The sequence below is a fragment of the Choloepus didactylus genome, chromosome 7 (assembly GCF_015220235.1).
Source record: "Choloepus didactylus isolate mChoDid1 chromosome 7, mChoDid1.pri, whole genome shotgun sequence".
Taxonomy (NCBI): domain Eukaryota; kingdom Metazoa; phylum Chordata; class Mammalia; order Pilosa; family Megalonychidae; genus Choloepus; species Choloepus didactylus.
The window spans coordinates 138771039-138794966 of record NC_051313.1 but is presented as its reverse complement, the minus strand read 5'-3'; the positions used below and the strand labels follow the sequence as shown (position 1 = coordinate 138794966).

Here is a 23928-nt window from a genome sequence, read left to right as displayed (position 1 = left end):
CTGTTCGGCCACACAGCAAACCCTCTGCCATTTATGGGGTTAAGAATTCATTCCCCATCTGGTGCTAAATTCATTGCTTCTTCATCTGCTTAAGTGGCCCAAGAGCTCTGCCATTCTCCAAAGACATGGAAAATCCATTTCTTGGTCCAAGCTACAGAGCATGACATTTAGGATTGAGCACAGGAACTTAAATATAAGCAGTTGACTAAATAAATAACTCAATCTTTGCCAGTGTTAATGGATATATGTTCAGTCTCTGGCACATAGTAGGCACTCAATATATACTTGATGAACGAATTAATGAAAAATATATAGAGAAATCACCTATTTGAAATGAAGCCAAATTTATTCAATATTTGAATATTTATTCAATATTTGACTAATTCAAATATGTAGTACAGTGAATACCTAATGTGCTTGTTTGAATCTGCTATGTACCCCATAAAAGACAATGTTCTTTTAATCCAGTCTTGTGGGGGCAGACCTATTGTGGGTGGGACCTTTTAATTAGATTGTTACCAGGGAGATGTGACCCCGCCCATTCAGGGTGGGTCTTAATCCTTTATCGGAGTCCTTTAAGAGAGCTCACAGAGAGAGAGAGCTCGGAGAAGCTGAGAGAGATATTTTGGAGAGAAGCTAAGATACATAAACCAGAGTTTGCCCTTGGGAGAAACAAGGAGGACCCATAGGAGCCAAGAGAAGCTGAGACACTTAAAAAACACCCCGGGAGAAACAAGCAGAAAACTGAGAGAAGCTAAGACAGAAGCCCAGAGACATTCTGGAGGAAGCCATTTTGAAATCAGAATCCAGGAGAAGAAGAACCAGCAAACGTCACCATGTCTCTTCCCATGTGACAGAGGAACCCCAGACGCTCTTGGCCTTTCTTCAGAGAAGGTATTATTCTGTTGATGACTAAATTGGGACATTTTCATGACCTTAGAACTGTAATTTTGTGAACTAATAAACCCTCATTGTAAACGCCAATCCATTTCTATTCTATTGCATTTCGGCAGCTTTAGCAAACTGGAACACCTAGTGTGTCCATGCCTCCAGGTTTTGTTTTGTTTTACCTAATATATAAGTTAAATCAGAATGCCTTTATCCATCGGTCAGCTCTCCAGCAAGGAAAAAAATAATCCTTAGTTCTCTATAACCTCATTTAGTACACATTTCCAACAAGTTTGTTTTTTGAGCCAAATACCAAAATAAAGGAGAGAGAAGGGATAATAAAAAGAGCATACAGAGAAAACAGTGAGAAGTGGCAGCCAACAAGATTGCAATCAAATAGTTGCATAGAAAATTGGAAACCCACAAGTATCATGAGTCCACAGCAATTAACTCTATACATTCCCATAAACCTGGGGGGCTATCACTGGTTTGATTGCTTTGGAAACATTGTAGTACACAAATTCAAGTTTTTCATTGTTGCATTAATGTGATAACCTTGAAAACAATTTAACTTTTCCCTAATGACTCACACAACCTTGCTTAAAAGGAAATAAACACCTATGATATATTTTAGAAAAGATATGTATTAAATACAGAGGACCCATGAGGGATAACACCAAAGCTTCTTTATTTTCATTTCCACCATCTCTCTGAATCTCTTCTATAGGGGTAATGATCTCACCGTTCCTATGAAAAAAGTCAAGAAATCTCCATGACTTTTCTGGTTCTCTTGGGTAATACAAAGTCTTATGGTCATGAGCCAAGGACCAGTTCCTTTTGTCCTCCACCTGCAACCTGCAGAGGACACTTCTCAACCCTGAGGGGCCCAAATGAAGCCTCTCCCTGCTTTGGGGGAGTGTCTTAGCTTCCTAGGGTTACCATAACAAAGTACCACACACTGGATATGGGTTAAAACAACAGAAATGTATTGTCTCACAGTTCTGGAGGCTAGGAGTTTGAGACAAAGTTGTCGCCAGGGCCACACTTCCTCTGAAACCTGTAGAGAAGAAACCTTCCTTGCTTCTCCTAGCTTTTGGTGTTTGCCGGCCATCCTTGGTGTTTATTTATGGACACATCTCTCCAATCTCTGACACCTGCATCTTCACATGGTCTTCTCCTCCATGTCCATGTGTTTCTTCTCTGCTTCTTATAGGGACACTAGTCATATAGGATTAGGGGCCTGTCCTATTCCAGGATGGGCTCATCTTAACTAATGCCATCTACAACAACCCCTTTTCCACATCAGGCCACATTCCAAGGTACTGGGGGTTGAGATTTAGACATATCTTTTTTTTTTTTTGGTGGGGGTGGGGGTGGGGGTGCACAGTTCAATCCCTAATAAGGGGATTGCTTTCACAATACTCAAACACTTTACTCTAAAATTCTCCTTAAAAATATCCCCTGACCTAACCTCACCCTGGGAAAGGGGACTCAGGAAAAACGGTACAGAAGTTGCACAATCAATTTTCAGATCTTTTCTTCCAAAATCTTTGTTTTGTGCCAATCTCATACCTCACTTTGCTTTCTGACATCTATTATATATATATTTTTCTTATTAGAGAAGTTGTGGGTTAACAGAACAATCATGCATTAAACATAGGATTCCCATATACCACCCTATTATTAACACCTTGCATTGGTGTGGAACATTTATTACAACTGATAGCAACATTTTTTAATTGCCCTATTATTATAGTCCAGGGTTCAAATTAGGGTCCACTGTTTGTATAGTGCAGTTCCATGAATTTTAAAAAAACTTTTGTTCTCTATTATATCTTCTTACCTCAGTCCAAACACCCAATTTAACATTTGATTGCATTAGAAACTTTCCACTTAGAATAATATAAATCAAGGAGGGCAGTTAGGTTTGCAATGGAATTGCCATTCAGCTATGCAGAATTACTCATTCACTAAGGGTTTAGATAGTTTTTTTTTTTTTTCTTTTTTACTATATTTGGAAGCATCTGGATTTTTTGATGAGATGTTTCCAATTTAAATCCAGATGTTTGAGATCATGTAAGTAGTCCAAAGTTGGAAAAGTAAATTACAGTACAGCCAAAGAATCTTCTTTTTGATATCATTATTTAGATGTGAACTGAGTGCACATGGAATTATATATCAGAAATTCTGGATCTGAATCTAGATTTGGAAATGGAAATTTTCTATACCTGGAAGAAGCTACTTATGCCTCTGAGCTCAGTTCTCCATTACCAATACAGAGGTTTATGCAATATGTTCTGAGAATCCAGTAATGTAAGTAGCTACCCCTACTATGAAAAGCTTATATTTTGTTTGGAATATAAACAATAGAAAAATTCCATTTATACAAAAGAACTTGGGTTAGTTTTACAGCATGTCCAAAAATTCTTTGATACTCCCCCTTTGAAAAGGTGGAGTCCAGTACCCCTCTCCTTAAGTGTGGGCTGTACATAGTGGTTTGCTTCTAATGAATAGAATGTGGAGGAAGTGATGGTGTGACCTCCAAGATTAGGACATAGAAGGCATTGTGGCTTCTTCCTTGGTCTCCTTGGGTCACTCCTTCCCGGGGGAAGCCAGGTGCCACGTCAAAAGGATGCTCAAGAAGCACCATGGAGAGGTCCACATGGTGAGAAACTGAACGCTTCTACTAATGGCCATCTGAGAATGAGCCATTTTGGAAGCAGATCCTCCAGCCACAGTCAAGCCTTCAGATGATAGAAACTCTGGTGGATAGCATGCTGCAACCTCAAAAGAACCTCTAAATGAGTTTTTAAATGGGTGGTAAAAGCACTGATTTTTCCCTAAACTGTGCTAAGTATAAGTACATGGGTGTCCCTAAAGAACTTCTAAATGTTGCATCTGAAGTTACTTCTACATGCTTTTTGCACTGGGTCCCCTTTATGAGGGCATCAGTCTACTTTTTTATTTGTTTAGGAACATATTCTCATAAAGGAAAGTAGATGCAGGGTTATCGTGAAGATGAAACTTAACCTTTATGAGAATGAGATAAAAGAATTTGCACTTTGGACATGAAATGATGCTTGTATAACCTAGATGATAATAGCACCATATGATGTGGGGAATTTACAGTTACATGTCTTTGTCTCATTTAATCTTCACAATTATCCTGTAGAGCCGGCATTTCCTCCCATTTTACACATGTGGTGCTGCAAAATATATCAACGTGAGAATCCTCAAAGGTCTTACCCCCTCCTCCTACAGTCAAAGATTATCCTGTATATGCAAGCCCAAATTCTCCTTTCCTTATCCCTCCTAACGATGTAGAAATCTTTTCTGGAAAGAGTCACAAATTGCGGTGCTGGGAGTAGGCAGGTTGGGATGGACGTACTATCCACTTTCAGTTAGGAGGAGGGAAGCGGAGTCCTTGGGAGGAAAGGGTGTGATAAGAGGGAGGGGCAGCAGAGCAGCTGTGGGGTGTGAAGGATGGGGACATTCAATGTGTCATGGGGGGCAATGTATTTGCATCTCCTTTAACTTCACTTCAGAGATGTGTGGAATCATAGAATTTATTTTAATTATTTTGCCAGTTGAACTGTGCTTTTTTGAACATTGGTGTCACTTTAAAACTTACTCTGGGATTTTCAAGTGGCACATTTGAGAGTGTTCAGGTTTGGAAGGTATAACTGACTATCCCAAGAATCCAGATCTTCTAATTAAATCAAGCATCTCCCCCATTTTATCACTTACTCTTCTCATTCATTCATTCATGCATGCAACAAATGCAACTGATCCCATAATACAGTCTGGGCACCATCCTCCACCTTGAGGAAAGAACTTGGCTTGCAGCTGCAAAAAGCTGCTTTTTTGAAACTCAGCAAGAGAACTGAATTCAGTCACCTTTGAGTCAGATTCTCCTGTGTTTGGAATAAACAACCTGGGTGGACTCTTTAATTACACAAACGTAAAGCAAACACACACCCCCTATTTGAGGTGAAAGCTGTGAAATGACAGGAATGTTTTCAAATAAGAAGAAAAGTCTTTTCTAATTGTAAATGTTTACTTATGGTTGAGTCAAAGCTTTTGATTTTTTTTTTTTTCTTTTGTTGTTGTTCTTTTTATCCTTTATAGACACTGCAGGGCAGGAATCTGCCTTTTCTCTAAATGGATCTAGAATACCCTGTGCCAGGACATTTTTCCTTTCCTTGAGATGAGAAGGACATTCAGGCATGATCCTCAGGGTAGGATGAAAGAAAGAAAATTTGAAAAAGATCAGGATAGGCTCTTTCTAGTCCACGCTATTCTATGATGTGGGTGTCCCACACACTGTTATTTAAGACCAAATAAAACACACCTTGGGAAATTTATTAATACTAGATCACTGTGTTCCAAAATGCTAACCCTGTTGGAACTATTTCTACTGCCCTAGAATACGAAATAAGGATTTGGGAAATAGCCTCAGGCCAGGCTGAAGAGGAAGACAATCCACCGTTCTCTGTCTTCTTACTCAAGAATACACATTCTACTCAGACACTTCCTCCATCTTGAAATTCTCTCCTCTTTCGGATTCCAAGATACCACGCTTTTTTGGTTTTCCTCCTGTTATTACCAGATGCTCTTATTCAAACTTCTTTTCTGGCCCTCATGCTCTACACAAGATCAAGCATCTCAGAACTTTGTTGTGGATCCATCTCTTTTCTTAGCTGGACACCCCTTCCACCCCTAGCAATCTCATCCAGCACTGTGGCTTTATCCACCACCTATATTTTGAAGAGTACTTAATTTTTATCTCTAGCCCTCCCTTTTTCCTAGAACTCAAACTTGCATATCCAACTGCTTTCTTGACCTGGCCACTTGACTACACCATAGGCATCTCAAATCACACGTCTGTAAAGAACCCTTGGTTTAAACCCCAAACCTATTCCGCCGATCACAGTTCCCTCCTAAGGAAACAGCACCTTTACCCACTTATCTGCTCAACTAAAAATGGGAGTCAACTCATAACAGAGTTCCCAGCTCATAACAGATCTATCAGAAAGCTGCACTGTCCTCTCTCTCTGACACACAGACACTTCTTTCCACCCCTACTGCCACCCACCAAGCCACCCACCATGTTGTCTTGCTCTTGGAATAGGCTCCTAAGTGTTCTCCCTGATAAATTTTATCAACTCATGACAGTCTTTCAGTTAATATCCCCTGCTGCATTGGAATTATCCAAGCTCCTTCACATGTATACAAATCTATATACTCTTAACTCCCACCTGCTTCCCTAACTCAATTCCACTTCATAGCACTCTCCCCCGCCTCATTTCTGCCATAAACTCCTCCTTTTTAGGAGAAGGAAAGCCATGCCACCTCCACTATATGTCAGAATAGTGGTAGCATCACTGTCCCCAGGTCTTTGACCTTTCAGGAGACCAGCAGCAGAAACATGCTACAGATCCTGAGGAGTGGAGGTCAGGGCTCAGCTGCAACTGAACCCCTGTCGCCACCATGAGATGCTTGGACAGATACAGGGGAGGCCAAGGAGCATCTGAGGGCAGCTGAGGCCACCATGAATGGGAGGGACCTCCTGCCCACATAACATACAGAACTAATAGGACTGTGATCTCACCACTTGGTGACAAGCACTGAAGATACATGAGTTTTGGCACTGATGAATCTCATACGGCTTCTGCTCTCCAGAACTTTTGAGCTTAGTAGGAGAGACCAACAGATAAATAACTAATTGCAATACAGTGTAATCAGTGCCCCAACAGAAATACATGCTAGCAAGTGAGGACACAAAGGCTGCACAGATTAAGGTTTAAAGGGGGAGGTCAGCACCAAACTGGCATGAAGCAGATGGAAATATCAGAAGGTTAGTCCTCTATGGCTAGACTTACTCCCCTTTGGGCTTTTCCAAAGAAAAATTTCAGGTGATCAAATTTTAGATTTTCAGCAGTTGCACTAAAAATAAGACCAATGCTACATTTAGAGAAGCAAGGGAGGCCATCTAGATGGTGCTCTTGATTTAAAAGTGCCACTAAAGCATGGGTTTTTTTTTTCATTTTTACAGAAGAAAATAAAAACCTGTCTAAGCTGAGATATGCTTTCTTCGGGTATATTTTCAGTGTCATGCCAGTATGATTAATATTATTCCCTTTTAAAAATATGTTTTGTCTAACAATCCCTGAAAAATAAAGGAGCCACCACCAAAGGGAGCAGGGAAGATGGCCTTATGACTGCAGCACAAACGCTGTCCTATAGAGAGTGGCCGGGAGGGACACAGAGACCCACAGATAACTGTTCCGGAAGCCAAAAGATGCCAGCAAAATCTTTGCTTTTCTGCCTCCCCATTGGGATCCAAATGATACATTTGAATCTTCCATCTTGTTTTTCCTTCTGGAAAAGTTAAAAAGAAAAATTCTTCCTGAAGAGCTGTGACTCTTAGCCCTCAGAGGATTCAAATGGTCTCACAAAGATAAAACGTGGCATTTTCCCTCATGCTGTGTGGAAAGCCATTTTCCGGGCCGCCTCCGAGAACCCCATTCCCCATTCCAAAGCTGTCTTAACGGGGTCACCTTCCCAGCACACAGGCAGGTTGGTTGTCTCAATACGCCAGCCATTTGCTAATGATAAGGAGCACAATTAGATTAGTTTTCTGCAGGCAGAAATCAATATCCTGGTATATGTAAGTCCGATTAGCCATTGCTAATTAGAGCTCTCAGACATAAATCAAATCCCAGGTATGGGGCTAATCAACCAGTGTGAGAAACACAAAAACCCCGAGTGTCCCGAGTCTCCCTTGGAATTTTCCAACCTGGTTCACCTTGAAATCAGACCCGAAAGCAGAGTTCCTGGCAGTACAACTGATCAACTGGGCTGGTAGACTGTGCTCTTTTACGGGCTCCTAGGCTTTTTTGAGTGTGAGGCCGACGTGATGTCATCAGGCTCCTTAAACAAACACGGGCTCCATCCTACAGCCTGGACACACTTTTCATTGACTCCTGTGGCAGCTGTGCATGTGAGCCAGCTGCAAGCTCTACCCAGAGAGGCAGCCCAAGACTCGCAGGCCTAAGCAATAAATAAAACTAAATACTCACTAACTAATATATTATTCATGAAATAGCCCAATTGCCTATCATGTTATGTACTTGCATTCATACAATTATTCCTGTGTGTTTAAATAATGAATGTTAAATCTCTGATTAATCTATATTCAAATGAAACAGTGCTTTATATGAACTCCTCGAAATACTATACTAGAGCAGCCTGCCCTACTACCTCCATTTAGGGACAGTTTCTATGTTAATTCTAAGACATGTGATTGAGGCCTTCAATTTGTCAAAATCTACTCGATAAACTGGGTTTGAAGGAAGATTCTACTGATAAAGCTGGGCAAATCCAGATATGATTAAAGATTTGTGGAATATATGGAAAATATCTCCCAGCACCTATGTCCTCAATCCTGATTCTTAAACGCTTCTGAATGTTACCTGGTAAAAGGCTATTTATGCACAAGAAGCTCTTTCAATCTCATCATAATCTTTTAAAAAGATATTTTGTTAAAAAGACAAAAGTGTTGTGCGCATACTGTCATGACTTTTTTCTTCAGACATGGAAAGTCAGTTTTCAATGAACTCAAATCCCAAAAGGTCCACATGAGATTTGAAATCCACAACCTATAAAGATCGATCAGGTTTTAGGTGCCAAGAAAGCACATTCTTCCCAACCATTCTTAGCATTATCAACTTTAGATTTAAGCAGTGAGAGAGAAATAGATTTCCACGGATTTAATTATTAAGGCAAGCTGAACAGCACTGGAGGAAGGAATAGTACAATATAATAAAAACAAGCATGAAATCAAATCTGGATTTGAATCACAAGTCACAGCATATGAGTTGTGTGGCCTGGGCAAACACAGAATGTCTCTGATCCTCTAAGATGAGGACAGCAGTGTCCCAGTTCATAGTGTGGATCTGAAGGTGATTTGAGGTAATTACACATACAAGCACTTGAGACAATGTCTTGCAGAAGTTTGATAATCAACGGATGCTAGTTCCCTTGGCCGCCTCCCTTAATCCTGGCTCTATTACTAGACCATACTGTTCTAGAGAGCAGGAATTGTATCTTATGTGTTTTTGTGTCCTCAGCACCTAGCACTGTGGTGGCACATAACTGACTCTCAATAAACCATTACTGAGTCAAAATGAACTGAAAGAAAAGCTTCCAAAAGGGAATTTGGGAAAGCATGAATGTTTCTTTACCTTCCTTCCCAAAATCAATATTGGCAGAATCTCCAAGGTGGTAATTTCCAGAAGTGGGAGGAAATATTCCAGAAGAGCCAAAGCAAATCCCTTCTGTAATTTCCAGCTTTCAAAAGTGTGGTTATTTAAAATATATATATATATATATATTCTTTCCCTTTTTTTGCCTCTTTCGTAATTTTTGGGGGCTATTCGTGCATGGAAAACGTAAAGCAGGGAACGGAACCCAAATAGGACAGGTACCCAAAATATTTGTTTTATGAACCATAAAGCTGTGGGTAGCCTGTTGGTGAAAATACAAAATTAGAGCATGGAGCACAGATACTGGAGAAAAGGGCAGAGCTTAAAAATCTTTTGCGGTCGCAGTTGATTCGTCTGGGGGGGGGGGGGTGGCGGCCGGTTGCTAAATCCTAGGCTCCCAGGATTGCTCGGAGGGTACCGGCGGCGGGGGCTCTTTCCCGGAGGCGAGGGCGAGGCGGGGGACTTGGCCAGGTCCCCGGCGGGGTGGTGTGCAAAGTATGGAGGGCGGCGAGAAAGGAACAGGCGGGACACGGTTCTTTTAGGGTGAAGAAGCCAAGAGAGAGAGTTTATTAGGGGAGAGTACAAGCTTATATCGGGCGTTTAGAGGGCAGGGTAGCTGTAGAGGTTAAAGGCTTGGATTGGTTCTGAGAGGGCGCGGAGGTTGATTGAAAAGGGGTGAGAGTTGCTCCGGTAACGGTGTCTGGCAACAATGTATGCGCACTGGTGGTAATGGGAGTTGCACTGGCAACGGGGAGTGTCCGGGCAAGATAAGGGGGTGGGGAAAAGGCGGTTCCCTCCGGCAAGCCTCCCCTAACAGTGGTATTTTGGGTGAGGAAATGGGGCCTGCCTCCGGCCTCACTTTCCCAGGCCCGGGGGGCTGCGGAGGGCGCTGTCGCCCGTGCCCACCACCCTCCCCAGGGGCTGATCAGGTCCCCCAGCCCAGGCCCGCCAAGTTGAAGCACGTAATCAGTGTCCCGCATTTCCCCCTTCTTTTCTAATTAAAGGAAGAAGCTTACCGGAGAGGCCCGCTAAGGGATGAGGGAAGGGGGAGGCCGGGGAGGGGAAAAAGGGGTTGACGGTGGCTCAGCGAGGCTGGAGCTCGGCGTTGGTGTGGCGCCCGGGCACTCGACAGGGGCCTTGCTGCTTGCGGGATGGACGAGGGTGGGGGGTTTAAAGTTGGAGGTTCAGAGAAGCTGGAGCTCGAGGTTGGTGCGATGTTCAGGCGATCGAGAAGGGCCTCGCGGTCGGCGGGTTGACCGGTGGCGGTGAGGTCGCGGAGGGTTGGTTGTCATCTCGGAGTAGGGAGCGTCAGAGGTGGCGAGTCGCTGGTACTGGACTTGTACGAACGAGGAGAAAATAGCATCCATTTGTTTTCTTACAAGCTGGACAATTCTGCGGATAATGCAGGGTCCTAAGGTGAGAGCTAGAATAATCATTAGTAGGGGGCCGAGGAGAGGGAGGAGGTAAGGGAGGAGGGGGGTAAAGATGTGGGACCAATAGCTGGTGGCTTCACGGTCTCTTTTGCGTTGTTCCAGTCCCTCTCGGACCTTCTTTAGGCTGTCTTCGGCGAGACCCGTGGAATTGGCATATACACAGCACTCTTCTCCTAGGGCGGCGCAAAGGCCTCCTTCTTTGAGGAGGAGAAGGTCGAGACCTCGGCTGTTTTGGAGCACTACCTCAGAGAGGGAATTGACAGAATTTTTAAGATGGGAAATAGCATCTTGTAGGTGACGAATGTTTTCGTCAACAGCCGCCCGGAGGTGAGTTAGGGCGGAGCCTTGACTGGCTAATGCAGCGATTCCGGTGCCAGCGCCTGCAAGACCTAGGAGGGAGGCAATCGTGAGGACGGTGATGGGCTCTCGCTTTTGCAGTGGGGCAGAAGCTGCAGTTGTTTCCAGGCGGAGGAAGAAGTCTTCCTCGCTATGGTATAGGACCCTAGGGATGAGGACAATTAGGAGGCAAGTTTCATTAGTTGTATTGAGGGTTTGCACGTTAAGGCAGGGGGTAAGCCCTGTAGAGGAGCAGAGCCATTGGGAGGAGTTATGAGGAATGAGAAATTTTGCAGAGCTGCTGGGAGATGAGTAGTCGGCGCAAGCTGTGAGGTTGGGAGAGTTACTTGTGCGAGGGCGGATGCACTTTTCTGTAAAGGAGACTGAATGAAAGGTTAGGGGGACGGCAGAGGTATTCCAATTACATTCCGAGGGGCTGTCCTCTGTGTTTTTTGAAAAGGAGAGGTTGGAGGCAACTGGCTCATACAGGGGGGAGGAAGTGGAGAGGCAAAGCCAACAAGAGGAGGTAAGATTGGGGTTGGAGGAATTCACTGAGGTGAAGGCCGCTTGGATAAGGCCAAGGAGGGGAGAAGAGTAGCGAGAGGAGTAGCGAGAGGGGGGTAGAGGAGGTCGGGGTGGTGGGGTTGGCGATGCGTTGTTTGCAGCTGAGGTGCGGCTGGTTGGAGCTGAGGTGCGGCTGGAGAGCTGTGGAAAAAGGGGGTTAATGACTTGGTTGGGACCTATGCCAGAGGGTGTTCTTAATGCAGTATTTTGGCCTGGTTGGTTTGCAGCCTCTTTTTTTATGAGAATATGCGTGGGAAGGGGCCACTGCTCCACCCATATAGGTTCCTCAGTATCCCACTGCAGAGGAACGGGCGCTGGAGGTGTTAAACGAGCAGTGGCGCACATTATTGGGGGGGCTGCGTGGTAAGCACTGCCCCAGAGGCGGCGAGGATGTCACGGCCCCATAAAATTTGGTCTATGGTGTGTAGAAATAACGGGCGGAAGGTGCCTGAGTGGCCCTCCTCATCCTCCCACTTAATGGGCCCTATGGCCTGGAGAGAGGTGGAGGTACCAGTGGCTCCCACTACTGAGGGACCATCGAGAACCATGCACATGGTGGCATACTGAGCGGGCATGCAAGAGACCTCTGCCCCTGAATCGAGCGTGCCCGTGTACCATTGCCCCTCTATTCTTAACTTACGAGTAGGCTTCTCTGGAGTGATAGGGACTGTCCAGAGAAGCGTTTTACTGCCGGTGAAGTGATTAGTTTTATTAGAACCAGCCGGCACGCTGCCTCTTAGGGGCGGGGCTGAGGCTTGCCCCGCTTGGAGTTTAAAGCTTGCTCAGTGCCTTGGCGCTGACTGCCGTCAGGGCACCAGGGACAGCAGAGGTTTTTTAAGCTATCCTTGCTAATATCTCTGGGGCTGCTCTTGCAATCGCGCGCCCAGTGATAGCCACGCTGGCAGCGTGGGCAAGGAGTAGGAGGGGGGCGCCCATTGCGCTGCATGAAAGGCGGGCGGTTGACTTCTGCATTGGGGCACTCCCGGGCAAAATGACCGCTCTGCCCGCACTTAAAACAACCGGTGGTGGCGGCTAAGGCGGCAGTGACAGCGCCAGAGACAGCCTGGGCTAGGGACGCGGCAGCTGGGTCAAAGGCGCTGCAGGCGAGAACCCAGTCATTTAGACTTTTTTCCCGCAAGGGGAGAATGGCTTGCTTACAGGGGGGGTTAGCCCCTTCTAGAATGAGTTCCCGGGTGAGAGCTAGCTGGGCTTGGGGGTTGCTAACTTTTCTAGCGCAGGTTTCTTCGACCCTGGATATGAAGGTGGCGAAAGGTTCGTTTGGCTCCTGGAGGAGCTTGGTAAAGTTGTCAGGTCGATGGGCAGAGCAGTTGGCAAACGCGCGTAAGGCGATGCCTCTGAGGATAGTCCAGAAGGTGGCAGGGACATTAATATAAGCAGACGCATCTAGAAACGCTCCCGTGCCTAGATAGGCTTCGGGGTGATGATAGACTCCAGTGGCTGCGTCTTGCTCACTTTGCTTAGCTGCTTTCGCCTGGAAGTGAGCACGCCAATCAACAAACTGGCCGGGGTTAAGAATGGAACGGGCAAGCGAGGCCCAGTCTTGGGGGATGCAAAAGTCCATGCCGAGATCCTGCAGTATTTGGGAAGCGTATGGGCTACCTAACCCGTCCTCCTTGACGGCCCTGCGAAGCTGCTTAATAGTATCAGAGTCAATGGGATACCAGTCATACGGTTTCTGTGGTGTGGGGGTAAGGTTAAGAGGAAAGCAGCGAAAAGCATGAGAGAAAGGAGGACGCGCTTGCAGAGGGCTTGGCGCGGGAGTGGGGGTAGGGGGAGCGTTGCCCCAAGGGTTGCCTTGAGGTGTAGAAGGCAGCCAGGGGTTGTTAGTTGGCAGGGTGGGAGGAGCGGCGGCAGCTGCCGGTAGCGGCTCCGAGGGGGAGCTCGCCGGAGGGGGAGGCGGAAGTGGGAGGCCCCAAGCGTCGCAAGACGGCGGCGCGGTGGGAGTGGCTAAGGCATAAGATGGTGGACTAGCTCCGCCCTGTGAAAGGGCGGTGTAAAGCGCTTGCGGTTTCCGGCCCAGCTTAGGGCTGACGTCATCGCCGGAGCACTTCCTCCCCTCGATGGAAGAAGAAGGAGGAGGAGGAAGTTCGCCATCTTGGCGAGGCTCAGTGTTATTTTGTTTTTTGGGAGTCACTTCGAGCGCGTTGTTAATCTGCTCGACTAAGGACTCTGTGTCCGAATCGTGGTCTACATTAGTATCGCTGTCTGAATCTGTTGACTGGGTTGATAGGGCCTCCTTGGATTTAATGGGGCCTCGATCAGGGGGGAGGGAGCCTTGAAGGCAGGAGCGGACGGTTATTAAGGTGGGGAGCAAGCCGGGAGGGAAGCGCTTGCTCTCATGTTCCATGGCGTTGGTGACCCGATCAATAAGGCGATCATAAGTAACAGGGTCCCAAAGATGGCAAGTGGTGAGCCATGGGTTAAAGGGCAGCAGGAGGTCCCAGTATACTTGCAGCTGCCGGACAGATACCTTACAGCGATGTGTGTCTAGGAGACCAGCCAGAGCACGAACTTGGGGTGCTTGGCGTGCAGATAGACGATTACCCATAGCGGAGTGAGAAAAGAAAAAGGGGGGTTGATTATTGAGTAAAGAAAATGAGGTAAACCGTGGTCGCGAGGCCGAAGGAGACGGCGAGAATAGAAGGCAGGAGCCTCTAGTAGCGAGAGCAGTTTGGGGGGGGGGGGTCGCAAAGAGGCACACCGCGCGAAACAAAGAAACAAAGACACAAAGGACCACAGCAAAGTAATGGAGGGGAAGAGGGAAAGCTACTGGAGGAAGAGTGTTAGGAGGAATGGGGGGACATAGGAAGAGAAGACGAAAGGTAGTCGGGGGTAAGAGTTAGGTTAACGCGGGAAAGGAAGAGCGGCCCGGGCGCGGAGCGGCGTGGGAGAGGCGGCTCCGGACGTGGAGCGGCGAGGGAGAGGCGGCTCCGCGGGGCGGCGAGGGAGAGGCGGCCCTTACTTTGCAGGCGAGGAGAAGGGGAGCTGGAGAGGCGTCCGGGCGAGCGGGTGGTTTTACTGGACCGCTGCGTGGAGAGGACTTTTAATTCCAGGGGCCCCACGTTGGGCGCCAGTTGCGGTCGCAGTTGATTCGTCTGGGGGGGGGGGGGGTGGCGGCCGGTTGCTAAATCCTAGGCTCCCAGGATTGCTCGGAGGGTACCGGCGGCGGGGGCTCTTTCCCGGAGGCGAGGGCGAGGCGGGGGACTTGGCCAGGTCCCCGGCGGGGTGGCGTGCAAAGTATGGAGGGCGGCGAGAAAGGAACAGGCGGGACACAGTTCTTTTAGGGTGAAGAAGCCAAGAGAGAGAGTTTATTAGGGGAGAGTACAAGCTTATATCGGGCGTTTAGAGGGCGGGGTAGCTGTAGAGGTTAAAGGCTTGGATTGGTTCTGAGAGGGCGCGGAGGTTGATTGAAAAGGGGCGAGAGTTGCTCCGGTAACGGTGTCTGGCAACAATGTATGCGCACTGGTGGTAATGGGAGTTGCACTGGCAACGGGGAGTGTCCGGGCAAGATAAGGGGGTGGGGAAAAGGCGGTTCCCTCCGGCAAGCCTCCCCTAACAGTGGTATTTTGGGTGAGGAAATGGGGCCTGCCTCCGGCCTCACTTTCCCAGGCCCGGGGGGCTGCGGAGGGCGCTGTCGCCCGTGCCCACCACCCTCCCCAGGGGCTGATCAGGTCCCCCAGCCCAGGCCCGCCAAGTTGAAGCACGTAATCAGTGTCCCGCAATCTTTTACATGGGAGAAATTATTAGTATCTGATAAAGTTCTCAAGCTAAACATATCAAGTGGGAAGCATCTCCATTACATTCCGTGAATTTGGATCAGGGATACATCAAGTGCGATCAATTATTGTGTGCCTGTGATGTGCCTCAACCATAAGGCACAAGGCAGTGTCCACATCAGCAAGGCAAATAGTGAAATATCAGAAGCTTACGGAAGCGACTGGCCTTGGAACAGAGGAGTAGGATGTAATTAGAGAGCAGGTCTTTCTAATTAAAAAATCATACTACCATTTCTCAAAGTAAGCAAATTCAGTACAATGTAATTTTTAAAGTTGACAACTAACATTTACATTATCCACATGTCATCATGGTGATAACTGCAATTTGAAAAGCTTTAGGAAAGACAGAAATTTGTTACCTTGTCATAAAGCAATTAGTTAACATCTTATTACTTAGTATCTTCACAATTCGAACTAAACCCCATGGTGACACTTTTATTGCAGACAGATTGGGGAGAAAAGATAGTCCACCAAAGAGGTCTCTCCTGCCAAGTTTTACAGTACCGTTGGTCTCAGTTGAACTGTTATTTTTCTTTCCACGATGATTCTCAATTTAGTAAATCATAAGTCTTTATTTACAACCCAAGAAGATCTAAATTGAATAGTTGGCATCATCTCTTTCCGCATGTTTGCGGACTGAATCTCTGTCATTTGGAGCCAAATTCCCAATTCTGAAAATATTGGGAGTTCCCACACAAGCCAAGACCTCTCCCAGGGGCTCTAGAGAGGGTAGAAATTCGAGTGAGTCACATGTGAACATCTGGCAACTAAGCCTTCATTACAGTGGTTATTCAGTCTTTATTCAAATGGATATGGGCTCTGCAAGCAACTTCGTGTTCTAGAAGAAAACCAACGGATGCGGACACACAAGAAGGAGACAGGGTTGAATTTTTCCTTAAAAGTCTGAGCCTTTGAATTCATGGTTTCATCCTGAAACCCCTTCTGCAGTGATATCTCTGCCACAACTCTATTCATTAGTCTCCATCATACCAAGTCAATTCAAATACACAATCCAAATTTCCAGAAACAAGCGACTGCTGGGACACAAATACTATGCAGTTGAGTTAAAGCTCATGTTATTGTGTTAGGCTGGCATAACTTTAAACGTGAAACAATCCCCCCAGCCTCTACTTGTTGTCTCACAACCACAGGCACATGTCAAATTCTTTGCCCAACATCATTTCTCCTTTTCTGGCAACAGCACCCCCTTCTCCTTTAGGTAATTATCCTTCTGCCAAACTATGCAGTGCTGGAAACAGGCTTCCCAAGAAGGGTCATCAGAGACCTTCCCTAGATTTTATATGTGAACACTGAGAGAAAGAAAATGTCTTTCTTTGAGCCTGATTCTCTGGCTATATGAAGACTGGAGCTCTCTGTGCAGCCTTGCCTATTCCCATTTGAAGGTGGGGACAGAATCTCTAAGGCAGAGGAGATTCTTGGCTATTTGATCAATCAAAATTTTAAGCAGAGAGAGAGAGACAGGATGATGACAATGACATCATTTGGTTCCCTGGATCCATCCAGTCATGCCTGAGATAAGATCAGCCTCTGGACTTGCAAATTACGTGAGCCAATACAATCCCTTTTGAAACTCAAAAAGTCATTTTTAATACATGCTTAGTTTCTAGCCCACAGATGCCACCCACCTTTAAGTTGCCTCAATTTATTTAACATTTCTCCCACCCACAGGGCTGGGCTGAAAAATGTCTTCTCAAACATCTAAATCCCTACGGAATATTGGTCTTTTCTTCCCTTGGTTGTGGATACACCCAATTTTATTTCATGATAAAAATGACCGACACCAATTTAGTTGCTATCCTCCTGGGACCTGTCCCTCTGGGAAGTTCTAGGGAGACTTCTCATTAAGGCACTGGGTCCCTGTTTTACTTTCCTCATCTAACTACCTCTAATTATACTGCCCAAATTTCACCTGAATTTTTTCTCCCCCCAATCCCCACTCTGCTGTTCTTTCTTCTTCCTTCTTTTGCCATCTTTAATTTTAAGCTTTTCCTAGAGCAGTGATTATTAGCAAGGCCCACAGACTACACATTAAGTGGCTTCAGGGGTGTCACAGTTTTGCATGGATATGCATATATACATGTATTAGTTATCTATTGCTGTGTAACAAATCAGCTCATAACTCAGCAACCTAAAGCAACAAACATTTACTATTTCACAGTTTCTATGGGTTGGAAATCCAGGGATGGCTTAGCTGGATATTTCTTCTTCATGGTCTCATACAATACAACAATCAAGATGTTGGTACAGGATTTTTGTTGCATCTGAAGACCCTATTAAGGCTGATCTGCTATTAGCTCATTCACATGGTTGTTGGCAGGATTCAGTTTCTCATGGGTTGTTTGCTGAGAACCTCCCTCAATTCTTTGACACATGGACCTCTCTATAGGGCAACTCAAAGCACGGCAGCTGACTTCTCTCAGAACGAGCCAGTGAGAATAAGAATAGGTGAGCAAGACAGAGGTAACAGTCTTTTTGTAACATAATCTTGGAAATGACATCCCATCACTTTTGTTTTATTCTATTGGTTCTTTAGAAGCCAGTGGTTTCAAGGTGTGTTTTTAAATTCCACATGCTCTGACAATGAGGGTGAAGGATACACTGTTTGTTCACTTCAGCTTATCTAGACTAGATGGTAGAATGGAGTACTCTAATAAAAAGACTCTTTTTAATGAGCAGGAGCCATCCAGTCTTTCCCAAACATCACTAATCCACAAGTTTTCCCAGAGAAGCATAGACATTTTCTAGACTTAAGTAAATATTCAAAAGGAATTTTTATCAAGTGGAAGACTACTATATCTTACCACAATTAAATATATTAATACTCTTAAAATAAATAACCATTCACATTTTTAAAAAACCTTTTCATCCAGAGTACTATCCAAAATCATTTCAGGCGCCACCAACCACACCTCACTTTTGCAAGACTGCAAAATTCCCTCCCTACCTGTGAGTTCCCTCCCTTTGCCAACTCCACTGTATGCAAATGTGCTTCCAAACATCTTTTTGATTCCTGTATCTACAGATTGCAAGTCACTCCTGTTGGGGATAATTAGAAAAAGGGAAACTGGGAAAAGGAAATGGAGGCAAAGCAGATGGCAGCAGAGAAATAGAGGTTTTGACACAAAGCGCCGGGAGAGAAAAGAAAGAGGAGAAGGAAACCCTTGTCCCTGAACTGCCCTCTAGGGTCTGGTGAGATAGGGAGAAGAGGTGGGTGTAAAAGGAGCGTGTAAATACCTACCCAACTGTGTTAAATAAAGCTTACTGCAAAATGTTTCTATTTAAGGTATCCAAGTACTTACGTGTCTGTGAGATGAAGGCAGGAGTCAAGGCATGAGTCACCAAGTGTAAGTTATAAGATCAGAGACGCATCAGACATTTGGATGCAAGGCACATGCATGCACATACACACACACATTGCCTCTTGGTGTGCATATTTTCTGCCAGGAATCAAAACAAATTTGAAAGTAGCTTGTAACTGAGGAAAGCACATCTTGAAAAGTCTCCATTGAGTAAGGGAGCATAAATGGAAATTAATAGTATAATGCCCATTATAATCCAATCAAGTCATGAAAATGCCTTTCATAGCTTTATTTCTGCTTTTGTCTTTATTGCTTCATGCTAACAAATACTGTTAAAGTATTTATGAGGGTCTTATTGGCTCACTTGTTGCCTTGGTTCTTACAAACTATCTTTGCCATAAGACAGTGGTTTCAAGGAGTGTTCAGTGGAATATATTAGGGGCCATGCTACCCAGGGGTAGGCAGTATCTGTATTTGTGTGGGCAGTAGCTGAGTTCCCATGCTAACTTCTGTTAGAACTCTTCTGCTTTCACCTACTTCACATTAGTTTTCTCTCTTAAGATTTCACATGAAGAAAAGGTACTGGTACCTTACCTTTTTGTTTTCCCTTAAAATATGAAAACCATGGTAATAAGATCTGAAGTTCCTCAATGAGAACTCTCCTTCCAATTTTCAAAAAAAAAAAAAAAAAAACCCATTAACAAATGCTGCATAATACGATTATATTTAAAAAATTTAGAGTATTTGCAAAGCCCCCTTGAGGGACTGGGGGGAAATATGGAAATATTAAACTTTCCCACCTAGGGAATTACTGATATTCTCACAAGCATTGGGGACTACCAATTTAGAAGGCCGGGCCCTCGATCTGGGGCTTGCCCTTATGAAGCTTGTTATTGCAAAGAAGATGCTAAGGCTACTTATAATTGTGCCTAACAGTCACCCCCAGACAACCTCTTTTGCTGCTGAGATGTAGCCTCTCTCTCTAAGCCAACTCTGCAGGTAAATTCACTGCCCTCCCCTCTACGTGGGACCTGACTCCCAGGGGTGTAAATCTCCCTGGCAACGTGGGACATGACTCCCACAGATGAGCCTGGACCCAGCATCATGGAATTAAGAAAGCCTTCTGACCAAAGGGGGAAGAGAAATAAAACAAAAGAACGCTTCAGTGGCTGAGAGATTTTAAATGGCGTTGAGAGGTCACTCTGGAGGATATTCTTATGCATTATATAGATATCCCTTTTTAGTTTTTAGTGTATTGGAATAGCTAGAAGGAAATGACCAAAACTGTTGAACTCAACCCGGTAGCCTTGTTCTTGAAGATGATTACATAACTATGTAGCTTACATGGTATAACTATGTGATTGTGAAAACCTTGTGGCTCACACTCCCTTTATCCAGTATATGGACAGATGAGTAGAAAAATGGGGAGAAAAGTAAATGAATAATAGGTGAGAATGGGGGGGGTGTTCTGGGGGTTCTTTTTTACTTTAATTTTTATTCTTTTTTTTGAGTAATGAAAATATTCAAAAATTGATTGTGCTGATAAATACACAACTGTATGATGGTATAGTGAAAAACTGGTTGTACACTTTGGATGACTGTATGGTATATGAATATATCTCAATAAAATTGAATTAAAAAAATAACATTTAGAGATTTGAACAGGCACATCGTAAAAGAGCACACCCAAATGGCCAAAAGACGGAAAAGGCATTCGACCCCATTTGTCCTCAGAAAAAAGCAAGTCAAAACCACAAGAAGAGTCCATTGCACTCCCATTGAAATAGCTAAATTAAAAAGGCAATGAGAACAAGTTGCTGCCCAGAAAATGGATAAATTTTAACCTTCATTGAATGCTGGTGAGTACGTAAATTGGCATAACCATATGGCAGAACTGACAATTTCTACTAAAACTGAAAATGCACATCCCTACAACCCAGCTCTACTCCTAGTTATATACCCAAAGGATAGGCACAAAAGACATTGAAGAATGTTCACAGTGGCACTATTCTTCCAAAACTGGAAACAAAACAAATACCATTAACAATAGTGTGGATAAATAAACAGTAGCATATTCATACAACGGAAAGCTATACAACAATGAAAAGGAATGAATCACTGCTACATGTAATACCATGGATGAAAAGATAATAGACACAAAAGAGAATCATACTGCATGATTACAATAGATAAAACCAATCAGTAGCAATTGAAGTCATATCCTTACCTTTGTAGAAGAAGTGACTTGAGGGCACACGGTGGGGCTTTGAATGGGCTGGCAGTGTTCTGTTTCTTGATGTGGGGATGATTATCCAAGTTTGGTCAGTCTGAAGATTCATTGAGATGTACACATGTAGCTTGTGCACTTTTCTCTGTTTGTATTTGCATAAGAAGTTTACTGAAAAAAAAGTATGTAATTTACTTACTTTTTCTTTAATTATGTAAAATTTTAGGATTCTTTAAAATTAAACCTACCCATCCCCCTTTTATTTTAGTTTTGTTGTCTAGATCTTGGACCAATAAAAATTCACTCACTGATTTCAAAAAGTTCTATTATAATGTATTGCTGTGCTAAAAGCAGAAGCGCAATCTCTCCTCACCCTTGTACTCCTCCCTGAAAAGATCAATTAATGAATTAATTCAACATGTGTGTTTTGAGCACATGCACTGGTCAGGCTCTGAAAACACACCAGTGAATGAGGCAGACGTGGTCTTTGGCCCAGAGAAGTGTACAAGGGAAATTAACACTTAATTGTAATTGTAATGAATCGTGAATGTAATTAGTACCACTGAATTGTACACTTGAAAGCAGTTAAAATGGGAAATTTTGAGTTGTTATATGTTACAATAAAAAATTTATATATAAAGTGATAGCAAGAGAGTGTGATAAGCACTGTGGTGAGAAAACTCAGGATGCTTTAGTTTCACACAGCAGCGGATGCCTCTTCTCAAGTTTTGGGGGCCACGTTTCTCTCCCCTATATTTGAAAGCCAGCTGAACTTACAGTTAGTATCACTGAGTGTGGCAATGGACTCACAGTTGTTCTGTTTCCTACTGTTAACTTGTTGTTCCAAATCGAGCGCAGGGAAGAGTCTGATCTTGTATTTCCTGTTGTACTCAATTTGGGGCAAAAATTAGGCCCTTTAAAATAGCTGGAGAGGGGAGGAAGGAAGAATTGGGGAGGGACATCTATAAAGAGAAAGAGTTTTCCCTGAAAGAAGCAGGAAGCGTCTCTTCTGAAGGAAGTCTGGATGCAGAGCGCAGAGTCTGGGGATGGTGGAGACGGTGTTCTCCAAGGCTGGGTCTCTTGTCCTCAGAACCTGCAAATGGAATGCTCTAGAACCACCCAGCTGGCTGAATTCAAACAAGAAAACAATCAGCCTGGCTTAACTTTTTCTATTACAGAAGCCAAGATACGTTTGAGAATAGAAGACTATCACTCCGCAAATGTATTTACAGCATAGAAACTTCCCGGCCAACTCCTTTTGCTGTAGCTTCTGTTTTGGCATCCCCCTACCCTGGGGATCTAAGAGAGATGGAGCGGGGGCTCATCTGATATGATATACATAAGGGACTTGCACAGAGCCAGGTTTGCAGCAGCAAACTCAGACTGCAGGACGGATAAAAATGGGGGTGTAGGGAGGAGAGAGAGAGGATGGGAGAGGTTGCCAGCTTGCCTGCCACAGCTAGGAGGCAACAGGGCACTGATAAATGAAAAGAAGGGAAAAGTGGTAGGAAGCCAAGAGAGATACCACCTTCATTCCTGCAATGACCCGAGAAGGAGCCTAATTACAGTTCTCCATGGAGGAACCAACCAGAATGTTCTACAACCAGCAGGGCCCCCCATCAAGCTGAGATTATGGCAGTTATTACTATTATTATTTATTACATGTTGATATTCAAATATCTAAATTACATAACTAACACCCTTGAATGCCACCACCTAAATAAACGCTTTCTGGAATACTGGCTCTTGTTATCATAATTTATCGACCAATTATATAGTATCCCAGGTCCAAAGACCTCTTTACCATAAAATTCAGGGCAATCAAACTGAAAAACAAACTCTAGACATCTGATTTTTTTTCCTACTTATATAACGGGCATAAAAGATAGTAAGTTCCTCCAAAGATTCACAAAACCTATGGTTCCTGCCCTGGCACTGATCTTCGTTCACAAGCACCATGAACTCTGGTCCCCTAAGGAGCATTAGAGAGCTGCTTGGTACCAGTTGTCATGCTGCACATTATTAGCTCCTTCTTATAATTCCGGAGCCCACAGCCTCGAGACCCCCTCTCCCTTGCAAGCACTCATCCTTCCACCAGCTTCCTATGGCAGGATCTGTATTTATAATTCATGCCTCTCCTTTGGTTTCCTTCCCAGGCCTCTCTAGGCTGGTGCTTAAACAAAATCTCTACCCACATCAAGCACATGCAAGTCCTTCCTCAATTAATAATTAATGGTAATGAAGATAATCATGCACAAATAAAAAAAAGTGTTTATCTTCTGTCTTTCACTTAAGGGTCACTGAACATACCTGGGGCAAACAAAAAAAAGACTCATTCTTCCTTCACACCCTTCAAGGAGTACCACTGAGTCACAGACACATTTCACTGGCTGAGTTTTATGTTATAGTTAACAAGAAAGCATAGGGAGCCCATAGAGGAAATTTGTCATTTTGCCACTAGAATCCAGCCTGTCCTTCATTTTGCCTTGAGGGAATGAAACCCCTTCCACCCCAACTCTCAGCTCTTGTCCTCAAATGAAGCTGAGTCTACCCACAGGCTACAGGGACAGAAAGCATCACCTTGTTTCAGCAAACAAGCCCAGTCTACATCATTGCTACTCAAAGTGTGGTCCTTAAAGCAGCAGCATCTCCCGGAACTTGTTAGAAAAACAGCATCTCAGGCCCCACCTGAGACCTACCGAGTTGGCATCTGCCTTTTAACAAATTCCCAGACAATTCGCAAGTGTGTGAAAGTTTGAGAAGCACAGGTCAATGTCCCCTGCACAGGGAATCCTGTCCCCAGGGTAACAAATTAGGCCAATTAGGACCAAGGAAATCAAATTCCCAGACTTTTATGTTAGCAATCAAGGAAGTAGCATCTCACAGTGGCTGGTTTTAAGGCTTGAAAATGTGTATTTCCCAGTTGCTGGCAGCCCTCCTGCAAAGAGAAAGAAAAGCCTGCATGAAAATCAAGTCTATACCGAGGAAGCACAGCTAAGAGACAAATTAGATCCTCAGTGACACCACTAAGCCCCTGTGTTTAATCATGCCTAGAGTCAACCACATCTGCAAAGAGACAGCTCAGGCACATACCAC

General features: G+C 44.6%; 1 long non-coding RNA gene across 2 annotated transcripts in view; it reads right to left on the bottom strand.

The window, feature by feature from the left end:
- Positions 1–23928, bottom strand: part of LOC119539809 — a 176984-nt gene that overhangs the window by 133796 nt on the left and 19260 nt on the right. Inside the window, exons 2-4 of one of the 2 annotated variants that reach the window (XR_005217943.1) lie at positions 20833–21003; positions 19200–19267; positions 18606–18743 (exon numbers count right to left, since the gene is read on the bottom strand). This is a non-coding gene — a long non-coding RNA (uncharacterized LOC119539809). The remainder of the gene's footprint in view (positions 1–18605; positions 18744–19199; positions 19268–20832; positions 21004–23928) is intronic. The other variant, XR_005217944.1, reaches the window with a different exon arrangement.